This window comes from Protopterus annectens, chromosome 9.part0 (genome assembly GCF_019279795.1).
Source record: "Protopterus annectens isolate FY-2018-M chromosome 9.part0, PAN1.0, whole genome shotgun sequence".
NCBI classification, from domain to species: Eukaryota; Metazoa; Chordata; order Ceratodontiformes; family Protopteridae; genus Protopterus; species Protopterus annectens.
Window position 1 is genome coordinate 619,444,116 of NC_056743.1, and position 21,623 is coordinate 619,465,738.

Sequence of the window (21,623 nt, forward strand, 5' to 3'; positions counted from 1 at the left end):
TATGTAAACCTGATAAAGGTGGAGGTGCTGTTATTTTTGACAATGATGATTACTCAAGCAGGATGTTAAATCTGTTGAATTCTGCTTCATATGTAGAAAGTTCTCTTTCAGAAACCAACAAAGCTTACAGTTTAATTAAGAATACTATTGAAGATATGTTTATCGAAGGGAGAATTACTCAAAACATTTACAACTATATGTCAACCTCGTATCCTAGATTTCCTTGTCTTTTTGGTATACCCAAAATTCACAAGGACCTCGCTGACCCACCCATGAGACCATTAGTGGATAGTAGAGGGTCTCCAACTTACGCGGGTGCTAAAGTTGTTGATTCTATTCTACAGAAATACTTAGTAAAAATTAAACAAATTTGTAAAGATTCTTGGATGTTTTTGAAAAACATTAATGATTTAGAATTCAACCCTAGGTTTAACTTTCTAACGGTTGACGTGAAAGATTTATATACGTGTATCCCTCATGATACTGCTTTGGAATGGGTTAGCGAAACTTTAAAACTACAAGGATGTGTCCCAAGTGAAATAGCCATAGTTATGGAACTTCTTGACCTTATCTTGGGCAACAACTTTTTTGTTTTTGAAGGAAGTTTCTACCTTCAAAAAATCGGTGTAGCCATGGGCTCACCGTGTGGGGCCAGTGTTGCAAACATGGTTATGGCTCACTGGGAACATTTATATATACACAATAATTGTACATTCAAGGACCGTATTATTTATTATACACAGTTCTTTGATGAAATTTTTATTTTACTAGATGGGGATTTAACTTGCAGCGACCAGTTGGTTGAATATTGTAATTCTACTACCCCGTTTTTGAAATTTACACACACTTTTGACGTAACATCTATTGCTTTTTTAGACATTTTACTAGTGAAAGATGTCTCACTTAATATGTGGACAGCCTCAATCTATAGGAAAACTACTTATTGTAACTCTATGTTACATTTTAGTAGTTGTCACCCTCGACATCAAAAACGGTCCATAGTTAAGGGCCAACTTGTCCGGGCAGCCCGCATTACTACAATTGATGATGTCTTTCTTAGTGAGTGCAATTTCATCAAAGAAATGTTTGTACGCCGGGGTTATCCTGAATTATTTATTGATGAAATTTTAGAGGAGGTGGTTTTTAAACGCCAGTCACATTTTTATACTCCTATTTTGAATAATTCTTCTTGTTTATCTACAACTATTACACCTGTAGTAACTTCTGCAAATGATTCTTCTAAAATTTTGTTTATAACTTCTTACAACTTAAACAGTTGTGACTGTTTTAAAATTTTGTTGAAGAATTGGGACATTTTTAAAGGTGACGATAGAGTATTTTTAAGTGTGGGTGATCGCCCGGTTGTGGTTTACAGAAGGGGCAAGAATCTGAAAGCATACTGTGAGAACAACAATGTTAGTTTAGTTAAAACACCGGGAATGTATAAATGCCAATCTTGTAACTACTGTGCCCACATTTTTGAATCTAACAGATTTTTTGTTGACAACCGTCAATATTGCTTAAAGTTGAGAAACAACTGTAATTCAATTATGGTTGCGTATCTTGCTTTATGTCAGTCTTGTCCTGCTTTTTATGTAGGCAAGACTGAAAGAAGATTACGTAACCGTATATCTGAGCATTTATATGCAATTAAGAAACTAAAATTTGAAAATGCATTAGCTAAACTTGTTTTTCAGTTTTCTAACCACTTTTTCAAGTTTATTGTGATTGACCAAGTTAACACTAAATTACGAGGGGGGCCAGTAGAACTTAGACTGGAAGAATTAGAATTAACCTGGCAAATTAGACTGAATGCATATACTCAGCCTGGGTTAAATGATGGATGTACTATCAGTAGTATGTTGAAACTTAAAAGTTTAGTTCGTTAAATTGCTTACAGTCCACTTTTATATTATTTTGAAATAGATTATTATTAAAGAGTGAGGGTTTATTGCATATATACATAGTTAACAAACACAGATTTTGTGTAGACATGTAACACGTGTATATATATATATATATATATATATATATATATATATATATATATATATATATACATTGTTTTTTATAAACATGTACGACAGTTTATTAGTTTTAAGTACTTAATGTTTTATGTTTTGTTTCATTAAAATGGGTGTCATCTTGTGTTTCAAAGTATTTGATTGGTTAATTGAAAGTATCTATTTGTATTTAACTGGAATATTTTATTGTGGTAATTGTCTGAAGAAGTTTGTGTTTCACATAAACGAAAAGCGCTTAACTTTTCTTATTGTTCGTGTCTCCCTTACTTCTTGCTCACTGTTTTGTTTTACCAGTTTGTTTGCCTCATTGTTTTATACATGGTGTAGTGTTAACTTTAAATCTTTCCAATAGGTGGGCGATACACAACATTTTAAACAGTTAGAGAGTCAGAGTTTTATTCTTGTAATGAGGTTCTCATTTATGAATTATATTTGAGTGGGGGTTAGTCAGGGTTTGTACAGGGACAGAGCCACTGCATTTTTAGGTATATCCTAAGGGATTTTTTGAATTGGGATAAGGAGGGGTCATTGGTGAGTTCAGCAGGAAGTAGGTTCCAGTTTTTACCAGCAGAGTTGGAGAATAGGGATTCACCAGCTGAATTGTTGGTTTTAACAGTTTGCACTAGCAATTTTTTGGAAGAGCGAAGGGATTTTAGGTTACTGTAGGGGGTAATGATATTTTTTAGTAACTGCAGTGGTGGTGCTGCGGTAGCATTGTTGCCTCACAGTAAGATGCTATCCTGTTCGATTCTCAGTTAGAGCATCTTCTGTGTGGAGACATGCGTGAATGGGCGTACCTTCGTTGAAGGTTGTGTGTCAGGGCCAGCAACTCGGCATGTAAAAATCTACTGCCAATCATTAGTGGACCGGAGTTCCACTTTGGTGACCCCTAACCAGGAAAAGCCGAAAGACACAGCAGTATGGGTGTACTGTCTGGTTGGCAGAGGATTTTGTGAACAACTATTAGTTGGTTATATTATAGTTGATAGGGTAGTTCAAGCCAGTCTAACGACTGAAGGTTAAGGCAGTGATGCGTTCTATAAGCTGATCCTGTGGCAAATCTGGCAATGTTGTTATAGCACCTAGTAAATTTATTGAGGTTTGATTTGCTTAGGTTTACAAAGATGGGTGAGCATAAAGAAGGGTCAATAGCAGATGTGCATGAGCAATAACAGTTCTAACAGATGGGGTTAGGAATGGTTTAATCCTGTATAAAGAGCCTAATTTTTTATTAACTGTTTTAATAGATTTGTCAATGTGAGCATCAGACTTGAGGTTGTTGTCAATGATCACTCCCAGTAGTTTAGTACTAGGTTCTGGGGAAATTATGGTACCATTGTTAGATATTATGGTGAGAGGTGGTGAGGGGACCTTGTGAGTGGGGGAGAAGAGTAATAGCTTGGTTTTATTTGGGTTTAATAGCAGTTGGCAAACAGTGAGCCAGTTCTCTACCTTGTTGAAAGTGATTTGGGACAAGGACTGAAAATCTGTGGGGGAGGTGGCAGAGCAGATTAGGGATGAGTCATCTGCATACTGAATACAAGTTGCATCAGGGATGACTTTGTACAGGTCATTAATGAATATGGAGAATAGGAGGGGACCTAATATAGATCCCTGGTGGACTCCAAGGGTGACTGGTAAAAGGGACTAGTAAAGCTTGTTGTCTGTCACTTAGGTAAGAATGAAACCAGGTAATTGCTAGGTTATCTATGGAGAGTGATTTTAATGTGTTTAAGAGTAGCTGGTGATTTACCACATCAAATGCCTTGGATAGGTCAAGGAAGAGGGCTGAGGAGAGCTTGTTGTCATTACAGTTTTGATTTATTGTATGGGAGAAGGAGAGAAGGGCTGAGGTTGTACTATGGCAAGGTCTAAATCCATGCTGGGAGGAGGCTAGGAGAGTGTTTTGATTCAGATAGGCAAGAAATTGCTTGTGGATACATTTTTCCATTATTTTAGTCAAGGGAGACAGAATGGCTATAGGCCTATAACTTGAAAGTTCAGTGGAATCTCCCTCTTTATGAAGAGGAACAATATGGGAGATTTTCCAGATGTGGGGGATATAGGCTTCGTGGATAGTTCTACTGATTAAAATTGATATGGGGTATGCTATTTCATTAGCGGCTTTTTGGAGATATTCTGCAGGTAGTAGGTCTGCTGAAAGGGTGGTGGGTTTCAGTTTTTTAAGTAGGGACTTAATAAAAGATGTTGGTACTGGATCAATCTTACAGGGGATTTTATTATCAGGTGTGGGGTTGGTGGTACTTGGGGTATAGGAAGATAGCTTACTGGCTAGGGATTGCACGGTTTCTGTAAAGAAAGTGTTAAAGGTGTTAGCAACAATTTTAGGAGGTTGTTGGAGGGTAGTTAAGGGGGTAGGTGTAGTTGATTGACCTGGGTGGAGAAGTTTGTTTATGCCTGACCAGAATTTAAGTTATGCTTCAGGGATTTCAAAAATGTCACATTTCAACATTTTAATATTTCTGCATTTTCATTCAGTATTATAGTTTTAGTATATTTATGTACAGTAAATTGTCAGACACAGTCTGTTTATTCCGTAAATTACCATACACTGTGTATAACACACACACACACACACACACACACACACACACACACACACACACACACACACACACACACACACACACACATATAGATATTTATATATAGTTATATATATATATTTGTTTCAATCTTTGATGTCAGCCAGAGCTGCTCTTCTCAGTGCCCACAATGTGCCCTGTAATGACTCTTTCTGCAATTATATATATTATATGTACTATTAATTATGTGTGCACGTGTGTATATATATCTATACAGATATATCTGTATCTCTCCCTCTCTCTCTCTCTCTGTATATATATATATATATATATATATATATATATATATATATATGTGTTTACTTACATCAACAGATCAAATGCCAACAGTCAAAACATCGACCACAAAAAGTAAAAAAAATGAATATCAACACGATACCATGCAAACCTTGCTGCATGCATTTGTCAGAACTCCAATAGGAAGTTGGTCTAATGGTTAAGGTGTTTGCCTTACAAACACAAGCTGCAGGGTTTGAGTCTCACAAGGGATAGTTGGCTAGGCTTAAAATGGCCTGCAAGGGCAGTTAGCCTAATACTAACCTGTAATCCCTGTGATATATATATATATATATATATATATATATATATATATATATATATATATATATATACATCTATATATATATATATATATCTATAATTTTTTTTAAGGACCCTTTATTTTTCATGAAATAATGACATCTGCTCTGACAATTTTACCTTAACTTTTGTCTGTAATCCTTACAATAATTTAAAAATAGTAATTACAAAGAGGATAAGGAGTTCACTTCACCATTTATTATAAAATGACTCTGTCATTAGCGGCCACATAAACTGTTCACTGCAAGTTCCCAGATCAGGTTTTCCACTGAAAATCATTACATAGACTAAAGTTTGTGATTCATGAGCACTTTTCTCAGGGCTCTGTTGTATTCATGACAACACTGGTTACTAAGTAAGCATGAAATAAAAGGAATGTGGTAGTCATAGTTACCTTGTTTCATTCTGATTTGGCATCAGCAACATTTTAAATGTTCTTAAATCTGGAGGAGGATAAAAGTAAAGATTTTACAGCCATAATATTTTAGCTAAAAAGAAGTTATAACTGGACAGAAGTTCTAATTTAGTGAAGAGAAACATCACTATGGTGATTATTTTTTTCTTTAATCATGACCATATCATTATTTATTCTGAATTTCTTTTAATACCTTTGGCTATGACCATCTGCATAAAACTGGCATGCCTGCAACCCAGTAATGATTAGTAAATGTAAAGCTGACTAAAAATCATGGAGATCTGGTTCTGAATATGTAATTTATATAACCATGTACTATTGTTAGATTTTTTTATCTTTGCATTCACTTTTTTCTGCCTCCATAAATCATACTTTCATTTCTCAGGAGGTTCATATGGCAGCTCTTTACTACCACCTGCTTCCCACATGAAGATAGGTTAGTGGCCAAAATCCAGCTGGCCAGGGCAGTTGTTAATTCTTCTCCCCCTTGTTGGCTTTAAAGTCCCAAGATGCAATAACCTGAATAGATGATATGAAGATGTCTCCATCTGAACACCACAAGCAGTCCTCGTGGCCTTTAGTGTGGCTGCATGCCACAAGTTTGATGTTATCTCCATGTATTGTGCCAGATATAGTCATACAACAGCAGCACCCCCCCCCTTTCTATTAGTAAAGTAAGCTTTCATACTCTCAGTTCTAGCTATCATGGCTGCACCTATAGCTTCTCATAAACATCCGCAGTTCCGATCGAGGTTAAACATCCGCAGTGCTGATCGAGCTATGTTCTTAATCAGGCTTCCAATACTAGTTGTGTGGGCTGCATTGTGCAATTCAATTCAAGTCATGAGTGTTTGAATGGAAGACCACACACACAGTGCTTTTATTCCCTGTAATCTAACAGTGGTACTGAATTTGCAGTATTCAGTGTCACATATAAGCACTCTAAATGTAAACAAAAAAGAAGTCAAATGAACATAAATGCAAAAAAGTTGCTTTTCTTGTTCGGTTAAAATTGCCAACCAGCCTGTTTGCAGGAATGTGACAATTAACTGACTGCCATGGGCTTAATTGCTGATGTCAAGCACAAACACCTTGGCTGTGTAACAACATGATGGCACAAATAAAGTCAATAGGCTTTTCTGAGTTTATTTTATATTATTTATTTGCATTTATTTATCAGGAAAGTCTGACTGAGTTGGAAACCCCATTTCAGTGGAAGCTTGGGCAGAAAAACTCCAAAATAAGTTATAAACAGTATTTGATAAATAAGAGGAAGACATATACATAAAAATATACAGTATACAGTTGAACACATACATGTAAAACATACAAATAGATAATAGAACATTGTATAATGCTTATTCATAATGTTATGAGCATAATGGGATATTGTACAACAGCAAGTTATATTAAAATAGCAATTAAAGGAGACATGAATCAGCATGCAACATGATAAGATTAATGAATATTAATTATGGGCTATCAGACAGTGAGAGGAACTTAGAGATGATTACCTAAGGGTATAGTAGTTATATTTAAAAATGCAAGGTCCTATGAGACAACATAGATAAAAGAAATTTAATTGAAGAGAAGGCTGTCAGAGATATTGATTTATCTATGGAGTAGAGGTAAAGTGAAAGATCTAAGTATTCTTGAAAAATGACTTTAGCAAGGATTGGGTGAGATTGTGCTTGATGATCCACCAGATGGAGGTGGATAGGGAGTTTTCAGATTTTAAAAACATAGCTAGAGTAAAAGGAGTCACCGTGGGAGTTAATGGAGGCAGTGAAAGTGGTCAGGAAATTATCAGAGGAGTAATGTTTTCTAGGTAGAATATACTTTTGATGACAATTCTTAAGAGCTGCCTGTAATGTGCAAAATGGTATGTTCTGTTTTAAGTTGACAGTAATTAAAGTTATTTGATCCTTTTTTTATCTCAGTTCAATAGTGGCTTCTACTGCTCCCATTTATAGCAAACTCATCAGTTTTATCCTAGTACTGCTCACGTTTTGCGAGCTAGGCTGAATGCAAATTTGTAAAGATGTGGACAGCATATGACACTGCAGGAAGTAATGATGTAATTGCTGTACATTTACAAGTCATCCTGTTAAGTAAGAAACTGTTGCCTTGTACAAAGGCAGTACCATCAGAGGAAAGACGGGTTAAGTTATTTTTTACATAAGCAACTAATGCTGACATGAATAGTATTAGCTTAGTTTTTATGGTTTAGTACAGGTTTGGACTGTTTGAGTGAGACTTTAATGGAGGTTAAGGAAAGCTGGGAGATGTTCTGAAGTTCAGGGATTGTTTTGGTTTAGCAGCTAATAGTGGAATCTTCAGTATACTGGAGAAGACTTAGTGGAGAGAGGACAAAGAATGTTGATGAGCATTCTAAAATGGAGGAGACCAAGTACTGAGCCATATGGGACCTCAACAGGTATGGGAAGGAAGGAGGACTTGGACTGCAGGGATATTGGTGGATGAGCATTCTGAAAATGAGAAGACCAAGTACTGAGCTATACAAGACCTCAACAGGTATGGGAAGGAAGGAGGACTTGGACTGCAGGGATATTGGTGGATGAGCATTCTGAAAAGGAGGAGACCAAGTACTGAGCTATACAAGACCTCAACAGGTATGGGAAGGAAGGAGGACTTGGACTGCAGGGATATTGGTGGAACAGCATTCTGAAAAGGAGGAGACCAAGTACTGAGCTATACAAGACCTCAACAGGTATGGGAAGGAAGGAGGACTTGGATTGCTGCCATTTTGTACTTAAGATCCAATTAGACAGGTAAATATTAAAACATTTGAGGTCTGAAAAAAAGAGAGACTAAAGGATGGGAGATATAGAGTATTTTAGAGTGCGACAGTATATAAAAAGCTTTTGATAAGTCAAAGAAGATTGATGACAGAAGGTAATTCTTATTTCTGTGTTTGCCAATGATGTTAAAGAAACATAGAAGAGCAGTGTAAGTGCTGTGGGAGGGCCAAAACCCATGTTAGGATGGAGAGAGGAGGTTGTTATTGTTTAAAATCTTAGTACTTAGCAGTGGAAGCATATTCAAAGATCTTAGACAAAGGAGAGAATGTCGCCATGGTTCTGAAGTTAGAGAGTTTGGCAGAAGGGCCATCTTTGTGTAGTGACAGTATAGAGGCTTGTTCTGAAGTCAGAGAGTTTGGCAGAAGGGCCATCTTTGTGTAGTGACAGTATACAGCCTTGTTTCCAAGAGACACAGGGAACAGGATTCATCTACAGATTTGTTGATATTGATATGTACAGGGTATATAAAGTCATCAACATCTAGTTTGGGGTATTCTGCAGGGAAATTGTCTCTAGCTAGAGTGGTTGGTTTTAATAAAGTGAGATATCACTTTGTCATGAAGATGGGTATAGGCTGGAGAGTTAAGGAGCTAGAAATTTTAGACGGTAACAATTTGGTTTGTGGAACTGGATTAAAGTAGAGTTTTGTTAGTGCTGTGAATGTACTGATAAAAGGGCTTTTGAAGATATGAGCTATGTCAAAATCAGTTTCAGTGGTAGGATTCCCAGGTTTCAGGAGATGAGGGATAGGTGACCAGAACATTTTGAGACTTTTGCAAAGGAGGTCCTGATGACTGGTAAAGTTATTATATTTATTTTTTGACAGAGGTGACTTTAGCTTTTGCTGTATTTTGGAAATGTTAATAGGACTGATAGTTTGAGGGAGTTTTACTGTTTCATTGTTTTGCCAGGCACTCCATTCCTCAACTCTACATCTCATTAGTTGTTTTGTTGCAAATATTAGCTGAGGTGCAAGATTAGATTTAATTATTTTCTTCCTGAGTGGGGTTTGCTAGTTTAGGATGTTTAAAAAGGTGTCATTAAAGTGTTGTTCAGTGTTGTCTAATGGGAGATATTATAATATGCTCCACCTGTTGAGATCGAGTGTGTTAATTAAGGTATCTTGTTAGATTTATATAAATTCCTAATAAATTGTTAGATTTATATAAATTCCTAATAAAGTTAAATATGGTAAGTATGGAGGATTTAGTGCATGTGCAGATGGCATATGTGGGATGGTAGACACTTAGTGACTGTTTCTGTACCATTGGTTTTATTGAGTCTAGCAGGGGCATTGATTATTTGGGTGAAGTTTTAAAGTAAACATTAAGAAAAGCTATTTTTTCCAGTTGGATCTGTAAGACACATTCATGCCACCCATGAATTTCCCAGATCATATCAGGAAATAACTACATTTCAATGTACTTTCCTGGTAAAGCATTTTATTTCTCATCTTTTCTTCTTGCTTGACCATTGACTGTGCAGATTACCCAGGAAAACTAAGTAATAAACAGCAGAATGTTTTTATGTTAGACCCTTTGTCAGTTTCAGATGTAGAATTGTGAGCCACTAGATATTTACTGAATGGGTTTCAGTAGCTGCAGTTGTAAAATTTGCTGTCCACATTTCTTATGGCATACAATGTTACTTCTTGTTAAAATAAAAGCAACTTACATATAAATGCAGGAAGATTTTCCATATAAAGATGTTAAACATAAACCTGTAATGTTATCCGTGTTTTGGTTCATCACAAGAAGACAGAGCAGTACTATTCACTTAAATATGGAGCTCATTTATTGTGAAAGACCACATTAAAACTCCTTTGGGCCTTATTAGATTTGATCATATTTCTGAGGGTGAAGTGTGAATCTCAACTGTCATTTGCACAGAAGCCATGTAAGCATGCCATCTGCCAAAGACTACCAGAGAATAATGAACCCCCTGTACTCAAGTTAAACAACCTCACTGGCCTGTTTCAATGTATCTGCCCTGAGTAAGTGTATTCTAAACACAGTCAGGCTGGTGACTAAGCCAAAACTTAGATCTCACATACATGCCACCCACAAATTTCTGTCTCATAAACTACTGATTTGTGTGTGTAGTTTCATTAGTGGGTTAGCTGTGTGCAGCTTTTCTGGGTAACAAGTCCAAAAGGTAGAAGGTACAAGTCAGCTGCATAGCTCTACTGTTTTCGGTAATGTTTGAGAATGCCCAGTGGCATGTCATCTACCATTATCTTTACCCATTTTGATAGCTGAATATGTTCTTATAGAATAATAAAAATAATTCAACAGAGGAATGGAGAATACTTTCAAGGACAGAAGAAGTAGGATGTCCCAGATTAATACATTTGCTTTTTATAGATCTTTTGTTTTCAAAGGATAAGGTTTTCTTAAATGACAAAAAAAAATCAAGACAGTAAAATAAATTCTGTGAAATAAAATGGACAAATCACCAAGTTTGCTACTTTTGTTTAGCTGAAAGTAAACAAATAGGCTAATATGCTGTCATTTAACCTCCATTGTTAAGCACAGACCCAGTCTGCATGGTGCAAACTAGAAAATCGTTCCATCTAGAAACTCATACAACAGCACATATCAACATAATACACTGTAGTACACAATGAATGTAAGTTCTAGAGGGAACGGTAAAATTCAGTTCATGAATGTGAAAATAATTAGAAATGCAATTTCAACTGTAGTAAATAAGCATAGAAGATAAATGAAAATTAAGCAATAATGGGTTGTTAATAAAAGCACACATCTGGTTTCTACTTTTTCTCTGAGGGAAGTTATTAGAATATGAAATGATAAGTAGATAGAAATAACTGGGTGATTTTATGAGCATACAAGATAGATAAAAGTGCACAGCTGATTCTGTCTATAAGGCAATGTCACTTATCCCAATTGTTATGAAAAGGAGAACAAAGTGTGTGACTTGACATTAAAACATGTCTTGTGGTATCACATGCATGTATCTTTTCAAGTGTTGGAAGTTCTACATCAGATACAGACTGCTGAACTGACCAAGTCACATCTGAGGCCTGTCCTCATGCGTTTTGGGTTTGTTATATTTAAGTGTGCTTCTGTTTTCCTGTGCTAAATTGACCTAAACAGAGTTTAAATATCTGTAGCATAGTCTGGTTACAGCTTTTGCTATATCCAGATCTATTTTTGTGATTCCTGTGCTCCTGCTAGACCAACTTGTGTTGGCCAGGCCCTGCCTGCTCTTAGTGGGAGTAAGTGAACTGGTTGGAACTGGTCTGGCATAAGGTGTTTAGCTAAGAGATCAGGGACAAGGGTTGATTGGTCATTTCCAGTATTTCTATTTTAGTTTTGTTTTTGTGGTATTTAAAACCCACATTTGAGCGAGTTTGTGCTTGTTGCATGTCGCACACTGCTGCTGTGCTGTTTTAACCCTTTGCAAGGTATCTCAGCTGCATTTTTCCCATGCCAGCACTCCTGTGTAAGTGAGACCCTCACTTGCACCTACTGCATTAATTTTATCCAGCTCTATTCACACCTATAGGTACTCTCCTCAGATAGTACTATCCCTGACCTCTCTTCCACAGATTCTGATAACTATGGATAGACACTTTCCTATGGTTTCTCCTGCTAGTCTGGTTGATACGGGCATCTGTAGACAGTGTAGCAACTGCCTTATGTACACAGACAATGCTCTACTACTATCACCTAGGAACACAATATGTGAGAGATGCAATTACATTAAGAACTTAGAATCCTTGCTGTCTCAGTCACAAGCCAGTATATCTGGCACTAAGAAGGTTGTCTGTGCAAACACGACAGACACCACAACTCTAACACCACCCACACCTGTACAACACACTCCTACATATGCAAAGGTTCTCACCAAAAACATACCTAAATAAAAGAGACCTCCAAAGCAAAAACACACATGCACATCACAACACACAGCACCAAGCACCACATATAGTACACACACCTGTGTCTCACAGCCTCAAAGGCACAGCCACAAACCCAACATACTAATCATAGGAGACTCTATCGTGAGACACACAGATGTGACCCTCACCAGGCTAGATAAGGAGAAAGTCAAAGTAAGTTGCTTGCCAGGTGCTAAAATCTGCCATATCATGCATACACTCAAGTCTCTTAACAGGTACTGTTATGACTCTGTCATAGTCCAGGTTGGTGTGAATGACTTCAGATGTACCTCTCTGGACTTTATGAAGAGAGACATGATTGAGCTCACTGTATATGTGTCCCAGGCAGGTATGTCCCTAGCCTTAAGCAGCATCCTACTGTCACCCATAATAATGCCTCAATACAAACAGGAAATGATTGACTTTAACAATTGGCTTAGTTCTCATGCCATTCCAAGGGGATCCAGTAGCTGACAGCCTGGGAGGACATGACTGACAAACCACGATGCTTTGCCAGAGATGGCCTGCATCTGTCTCCTCTGGGTGTCAAGCTTCTGGCAATGGCTCTTGCCTACCCCATAGTGCCTTTTTAGGCAAAGTCATGAACACAAAATTACCAACATGAAAAATTCTTCTAAACAAAATTTAAAGGTCGTGCTGCTAAACGTTAGGAGTCTTAGCATGAAACTGCAATCATTGCAAGCATGCCTCACCCTGGAGGATGCTGGCATTCGTGCAGTCACTGAAACCTGGCTCAAAGATGCAAAGAGCATCCCAGCCTTACCAGGTTACTCATCCTACCATACTTTCAGACCCCAAACAGAGGGCTAGAAAGCCAAAGGAGGTGGAGTTTCAATATTTATCAAAGAAAAAAAACAAGTAATCTCTATGGTATCCCCGAAGTCTCAAAACAACCCACTAAACAAGTGTAGTTGGTCCAAAAACAAAACAGTGTAAGAAACTTCTCTGTGTGGAAGATTTTCAGTCCATATATCTCTAGTTAATCACTGTATATTAATCAGACAAAAGTAGTAGAAGTAGCGAACTTAAACTCGTCTTAAGTAAAAAGAAAAAAATATATATATAATTGTACAGAATTACTAAGTATTTGAAAGTAATCCAAGCAAGGCAGGCAGCCTGTTTCTAGTCGAAAAATCCTTTATTAAGTACACAGACAAGCGATCCAAGTAAAACAAAAATAGAGTAATAGTTTCCGCACAAGCTTTCTAAATATATATATATATATATATATATATATATATATATATATATATATACTTTTTATCAGGCAAGGGAGTGGTTTATTTATTGTGCTGTAAAACAAAGTGTTATTGGTACACATGTTAAATTCACATCTCTACCCCATCAGTATGACATTCAAACTGGTCCTAACCTACTTAGTAGCTGTCATAATAATATAACCCTTATGTACTTTAAATAAAATTTATAATGATGTGGTACCTCTTATTTAACCAGATTATTAAGTAGATTATTAAGTCTGTGATTTTATCCAAGACAATATACTACATGGCTGGAAATATATCAACCTTAGTCCATTTGGTAATCAAAACTATATATAAATATATACATATACACTTTGCATATAAAAAATCAATTGTAAAAATCATATTCTATGTTCATAACCTATTGTTAACAAAGATCGCTTTCATCCTTCTAGACTTCTTCAGGTCTGTGTACAAGAACCCTAAAAACTATCTATAAAAATATGTATAATTATTTAATTAGTTAGTATTGTTATTACACATCATTTTGAATAAAGTGGAAAAAATAGGACCAGAAAAAGAAAAAAATAATAAGAAAAAATGTATGATAATGGAAACAAAATATACACTTAAATTACAACTGATTTAAAATGGTATTTAAAACCAACTGGTAGAATATAATGAAATAAAATAAAATTAGTCATGTAAACAATGTGGCAATTTTCTATGTTCCAGTGCACTTTTAATTGAACAGCAATAGTTGGTGAAATCATGCCAGTTATCGAGTACATTGCCCCCTTTCTCATGTACCTTGCCAAGCACATGCAGCAGCTGGAGAAACCACAGAGATTCTTGACCAGGAAAATCCAGGGTCTCAAACACCTATCCTATACAGATAGGCTAAAAGCCCTGTCCCTCTACTCAGTCTCGTACAGATTGCTCAGAGGTGACCTGTGCCAGGCTTACAAGGCCATCTCAGAGCCAGCCTTAATGGAGTTAATGCATAGCCATAAGTCAAAATCCATTCAGGCAACCCACACACAAGGCCTCAATCTGGTCTGTGACATTAAAAGAACTTGTTGGAGGGATAGATTTGTGTCCCAGAGACTCCCAAATCTGTGGAATAGACTCCCTCTCCATGTTAAGTAGAGTACCTCTCTAGACTTCATATAGAGGAATCAGGATGACTGGATGGGAAACAGAAAATACACCCCTGGGATGCCACCTGTGTCCCTGCTGGACAGGGAAAACAGATGCCGACTTTGTGGGAAAATGGGTGAAATTCTTGGCTAGGCTTATTAGGGCCTCCGGGCCAATAGCCTAGTATCATCCCAAGAACCTATGAACCTATGTGTTTAAAAGTTACGGTATTATTTTTGGCTTATTCTGACTGTGCACTAGGCATGATGAAGTATGACAAGAATCACAGTGTACAGAAAGGATTTTCCAAAATTACCATTGGATGTACCAAACTGAAGCATCTTTATTTCATACACGATAAAGCTCATAATAAGCACTTTTGTCCGGATGAGATTTCTTCATAATGTGACAGGCAAGTAACATTAGCAATATCAAAACCAAGTAAAAACACTCATAAATGCATCTCAAACAAAATGGATGGGTATGAATAAACAAAATAATAAAACACTTAAATACTAGATGCAACAGAACTAAATCTATATTAAACTGTCAACTGCAAACATCATAGACACTTGAAAGATAAAACACTATTCATCAGAAGTCCAAAAAGTTGAAAAAAAATCTAAAGGATACTTTTGCAAAGTGGGGGGGGGGGTAAGTCCTCTTTCAACTCCCCACCCCTTGTTAATGATGTATACAAACTCTGAGATTGCACTAGAGCTGGGAAAGGGAAAATTCCCACTCCTTGCTGTGCCGTGTTCTCAAAGAGCTACTTCTATGTTTCCCTGTTTTCAACTTTCAGTGTTCAGGACTTGATATTTAGAGTCTTGACAATGTGTGTAGGTAAATTCTACATAACTAATGACATTTTTATTTTCAAAACACATTAATAAAATTAACATTTTCATTTATACCAGAATATTGGCAGGCATCCAATCTTTCCTGTCATGGATATCTTGTACTTCATCAGGATCTCATAATCCCCACTGCTTGAATCCTTTTCCATACAATTACTCTCTGAAAAAGAAATTTCTTTAAAACCATTGCACTCACTGGCATACCTACACAATGCATTATTAATGCAATGCATTTGAATATCATGAAATGCTCAGACGTTCTCTGTTTTAATCTCTTAAGTCATTTTCTCAACATAAAACACAAGTAAATGAGAGCATTTAGCTACAGAAATTAACATGTCTAGATAAAGAATTAAAGATGTTGAACTGCATACTGATTACCTCTTAGTCACAAAATCCAGTGCCAATGTATCAATCTACTGGTATTGATGACAACTACTCGAACTGAACAAGCCTCTTTTTCTCAAAAGCTACATCATTATTTTCTGTACTTGTAGAATTTTCTTATGGCTTTATCCCTTCTGTTAGGAAATTGTGGAGTTTCTCCTACTCTATTACTATATCACAGCTACTCAAAGTTCCCCAGTTATCCTTTACTGTATTTCTAATAGAGTGTCCACTGTAAATGTTAAAAACATGTCCATATTTTTGTCCCAGCTCTACAATTTGTTTGACAATCATTGTTAAAAACTCAGTAGTATTCCTTAAAAAAGGTCTGTATCTACATTGTCTTTCATCTTCCACTAATATTATAGAACTACCCACTAGGTCCTCAAGATACCCCCTTTTAATACACCTGCTGCATACTGGCTTATGGTTCTCTGTGATACATACATCATTTTGAATGAGGCTACGTACTGTCATTGACTGATCATTTCCTATAATTTCTTTAAACAAATGGGATACAAACTACTAAATTCTAGATAGCTATTAATGTTCACTTCCTTCTGGTATATGGTAGTGCATAAGAATCTATATGAGTTTCTCAGCATTAAATTCAAAAAAGAATAATTTTCTAATGAGTGTAACTGTATAGTTTAAAAAACATCAGTAGATTGAGTTATGCATAAAATTGATGATTGCAGGTTAATTTCAACATATGACAACAAATAATGCAAGAATTCCAAGCAGGCAAAGGCACACAGGGCATAAAACAAAACAATTTATTTAGTAAAAGACATGTAAGCGCTTTCGTGTAGTGCTCCTATGCTTCCTCAGACATATAATTTTATCACAAGCAAAATCATTTTAAACACTGTTAAACCAATCACTGCTAGCAACCTTTTTCCCCTTCCAGTTAGATAATTAGTGGAAAGCAAGTGATTTAAAGTAACCTAGCACTTTAGCAAAATAAATACATTTTTAGTATGTTCCAGCCACAACTTATATAATAGATTTCAAATATAATAAATAAGACAGATATTGCAGATATCTAAACAGTGTAATATGCATCATACATAAACTATTTTATCATGCTGTTGCAAATATACTAATGTTTTATTTTTTTTTTTAATGCTGAACTGCATCAACAAAGGCTGAAACAGTCCTGCCATCCACATAGTTAAGGATACACATTAAGTGAAGTTTACAATAAAAAACTTAAACTGCTACATAAACACTCATCAGTCTACTAAGATGTTCAAAAAACAAACACATAAACAAAAAATATATACAAAAATAAATATAAATGGTACTTTATGTATTATCGCAACCACATTTTTGCGGTAATACTGCTTGCATCCTGGTGTGTCAATTTAACTGTAAGTATATACAGAATCACACTGACAATGTTAACTTTATTAAAAATCATTGTTTAGGTAGGAAAGACAGTATAATATGTAAGGAATGACTGTTTGTTTCAAGCTATGCAATTTCCCCGACATCATGTCACTGGAAATACATTTTCCACAGCAGTTATGTGTAACACACATTCCATATCTCAAGCAGCGAGCTGCTAAATGTAATAGACTCACACACTGACCGTTGTCCACTTGTCTACTACTTCTTGAGAGCTACAACAAAAAAGAAAAAGACCAAAAAAAAACCTGTCAAACTTTGCAGCATACATTTAATATTAGGGTGATGGCAGGGAATGCGTTGACAAGCCTTAACCCTTTTATTCTTTGCTGGTACCGTTATCAGTGCTGACATGAGAGTATATTCCTACAGCTTATCAGTGCATTACCGATCAAGAAGCGATGAGCAAAAACAGCGTAAGTACACCAAAAACATGATCTGCACCATTTTCCACGATACCCCTGCCTAAAACAACCTTTCAATGTGAAGGAAAACACACTTATTGATATAATGGCAGCATCAATGTTTACATCGGCGCACGGGGAAGCGAGCGGTATTAGCACGAAAATGTGGTTGCGATAATACGTAAGTACCATATAAACACAACCAAACATCATAACTAAATACTGCTCACATAAACAATATGTGTGTATATAAAAACACAATAAAAACATAAAATAAATGCATAAATAAATAAAAAAATGATGTATGAAGAATATGTGTGTGTATATATACATATATATATATATATATATATATATATATATATATATATATATATCTTATCAGACATACCTGTAACTACAATAAAAATGTATGTCTAACAGCTAAGACGAAAAGAGTATATTAAAAAGAGGGGGGGGGGAGTTTAACAAATGTAACTAAGCCTTCTTTCCCTTAAAAAGGGTTTGAGTGACAAAGCTTCATTCAAACCCTTGCCCTTATCAGCTTGTAACAAAACAATCAATCATTTCAAGTGTGTTCCTATTATCCCCCCCCCATAAACCCCCTAGATTACGTGAGGTTTTGCCAGATCTAAAGAGGTTTGGACATAATGTAACATTAAAAACATGTTCAAGAACTCTACAGATATGAGAGATACTAACACTCTTAAGAAACCCAGCATGTTTATACTGCTACCGCATCCTGTAGTGGAAACTTTTCTTAAGGTATGCGAAGAAGGGATTGCTAGTGCCATCTGTTCTGAAAAGCAACATGGCTTTCATAACTTGACTCTAGAAGAGAGAATAGCATTGAGCAAGTTAATGACTGATAAGAATGTGGTCATCAGATGAGCTGACAAGGGCGGGACCATAGTGGTGATGGACCGACAATATTATATCGACAAAATGTTGATGTTATTACAGGAGGATTGAACATATAACAAGATAGATTGTCCAACTGCCAGAAGAGTAATTTTTTGAGGTGCAGGGTACCTTGAAAGACATGGTGGACAGCCATTTTATTTCTGAAGAGACATACGATTTTGTTAATGTTGAAAAAACAATTTTGTCAGTTATAAAAGGGCTCCCCAAGGTGCACAAGAATAGTAATGACCTCCCATTCTGACCCATAGGATCAGGTTAGGGGTGGGTCACTAAATATGTTTTGGTTTGGGTAGAACACATACTGAAAGATTCAGCTGAGCTCCTGAGAATGAACATATGAAAGGAACGACACAAGGGCAGAGATTCCATTTTGTTACATTAGATGTAAACAGTGTTTTTACTGTAATTCCTAACGACTATGAACTAATGGCCATACGAGAGTTTTTATTTGATAGAGATGGATGGGATCGTACCCTGATCATGCAGATATGCTCATTTCTGAAACTAATTTTGGAAAATAATCTGCTTATCTTTCATGGTTACTATTTGCAGCACTGAAGTGTTGCCATGGGGACACCTTGTGCCAACACATATGCCAACCTGGTGATTGGCGAATGGGAGGAGGAAGTCATTGTTAATTCTGACCATAGATGGAGGACTCTCTTATCCTTTTATAAGAGATTTGTGGATGTTGTCTTCTTCTTACGGCTAGACATCCCGGAGGAGCTGCAAGAATTCATATGCTATTTAGAAGAGAGTACGAACTTCTTATGCTTTACCTTGCATGTTTTGGAGACAGAGATTGACTTCTTGGATATGAAGATACACAGAGACACATCCTCAGGGTTAGCTACCAAGATATACAAGAAAGAATTCTGGAAGAATACCCTTTTGAAGAAGGGCAGTATGCATCCACACCATATATTCCCCAACATATTTAAAGGGCAATTGTTGAGGACATCTAGGCTGTGTAGTGATGATCTTGTTTTTTACCAAGAGGCATGACAACTTTATTCTAATTTTCAAGCAAGAGCCTACAAGGAGGATGATCTGAGAGACATGAGGGCAAGTTTTGATGGCTTGATAGCAGATCGTGGACGGCCATGATTTGATATGACAAGACAAAGACATAATGAGAATGCAATGACAAGTGTTAATACTGTATCCACATATCCCAGAGTTACCTTAAAATATAATAATAAAATAGGGTGTATTTGTAGCATAATTAGAGACAAGTGGAACATTTTGACAGCAGCTGATGATCTGAAGGAAGTAGTGAGCAAAGAGCCTTCTTTCTCTTTTAGAAACAATGCCAGTTTAAAGAGATTGCTTTGCAAAGATGTCCAACCTTCTCTGACATTGTCCTTTCACTCATGGAAAATCAGGATTTATTCTTGTGGTAACTGCAAAGCATGCCATTCAAATAACAGGAATAATGAATTTGTACATCCTGTGACTGGTAAAACTTTTAAACCTCTCCTATATGCCAATTGCTGCACTAAAAACTTGGTGTACATTGCCACGTGTAAACATTGTAAATACTTCTATGTGGGGAAAATGAACCGTATGCTGAAAGAAAAGATCCTACAGCACCTTAGTGATATAAGGTGTCAGGACAGGAATAATGCACTTTTTAAACATGTTAATGGTTTTCCTGGATATGGGTTTGTTTTTATGGTCTTACAACAACAATTTGTAGGTTTCAGAGGTGGAGACTTGTACAATCGAATGGAATTAATTGAAACTAAGTGGATCACTGAGTTAAGGGCGGATACCTATCCAGGATTGAATGACATCTTATCACTAAGACCTGTGCTGAAGGGCATAGACCCTTTTCTTAATTTTGACTGGCTACAGCTGATTTTTTCTTAATTTGGATTGGCTACAGCTGATTTTTAACTGTGTAGAGGTTTTCAGTGTGCTAGATCTAATGATGGGCAGTGGACTGAAAGATCTAATCTTTTGTTCCATTTTGTTTAATAAAGTTTTTATTTATCTAGCCTTGTTGGTCCGATTTGGTTGTTTTTTTTACTTCCTACAATACTATTAAGAGAACAGAATGGTAACATGATTCCTAATGTGACTGAACAAAGTTTCTTAGGCCTCATTAATCAACAGTCTCTTTCTTTCACAATACACACTGACATAAGCCCAGCTTAAGCTGTGTTACAAAATAACCCTCCATCTCTCAACAAGAGCTCGATTAGCCATTGCCAAAAATGTATTAATATATAAAGCAGAATATATTCTCCCTTTTCTAGTTACATAATACCCACAGAATACAAACCACTGTAAACAAAATATTTAGATTTATACTATTAGCCAACCCCTTCCTCCATCACTGCAACCTCTTGAAAACACTAACTGGCTTTCACTTTTTAACAAGCAAGGCTACCTTACTCCTAAGCACATTCATTTTGTGAGATTTTAAAACAAGGCTCGCACTCCTTTCTGAAACAGAAACTTCCTGTACAATGCAACACATACAAAATGAGAAGCACACAGGATAACTACTTCTGCCTTGGCAACACAAACAAAATGAGAAGCACACAGGATAACTACTTCTGCCTTGGCAACACATACAAAATGAGAAGCACACAGGATAACTGCTTCTGCCTTGGCAACACATACAAAATGAGAAGCACACAGGATAACTGCTTCTGCCTTGGCAACACATACAAAATGAGAAGCACACAGGGTAACTGCTTCAGCCTTGGCAACACATACAAAATGAGAAGCACACAGGATAACTACTTCTGCCTTGGCAACACATACAAAATGAGAAGCACACAGGATAACTACTTCTGCCTTGGCAACACATACAAAATGAGTAGCACACAGGATAACTACTTCTGCCTTGGCAACACATACAAAATGAGAAGCACACAGGATAACTACTTCTGCCTTGGCAACACATACAAAATGAGA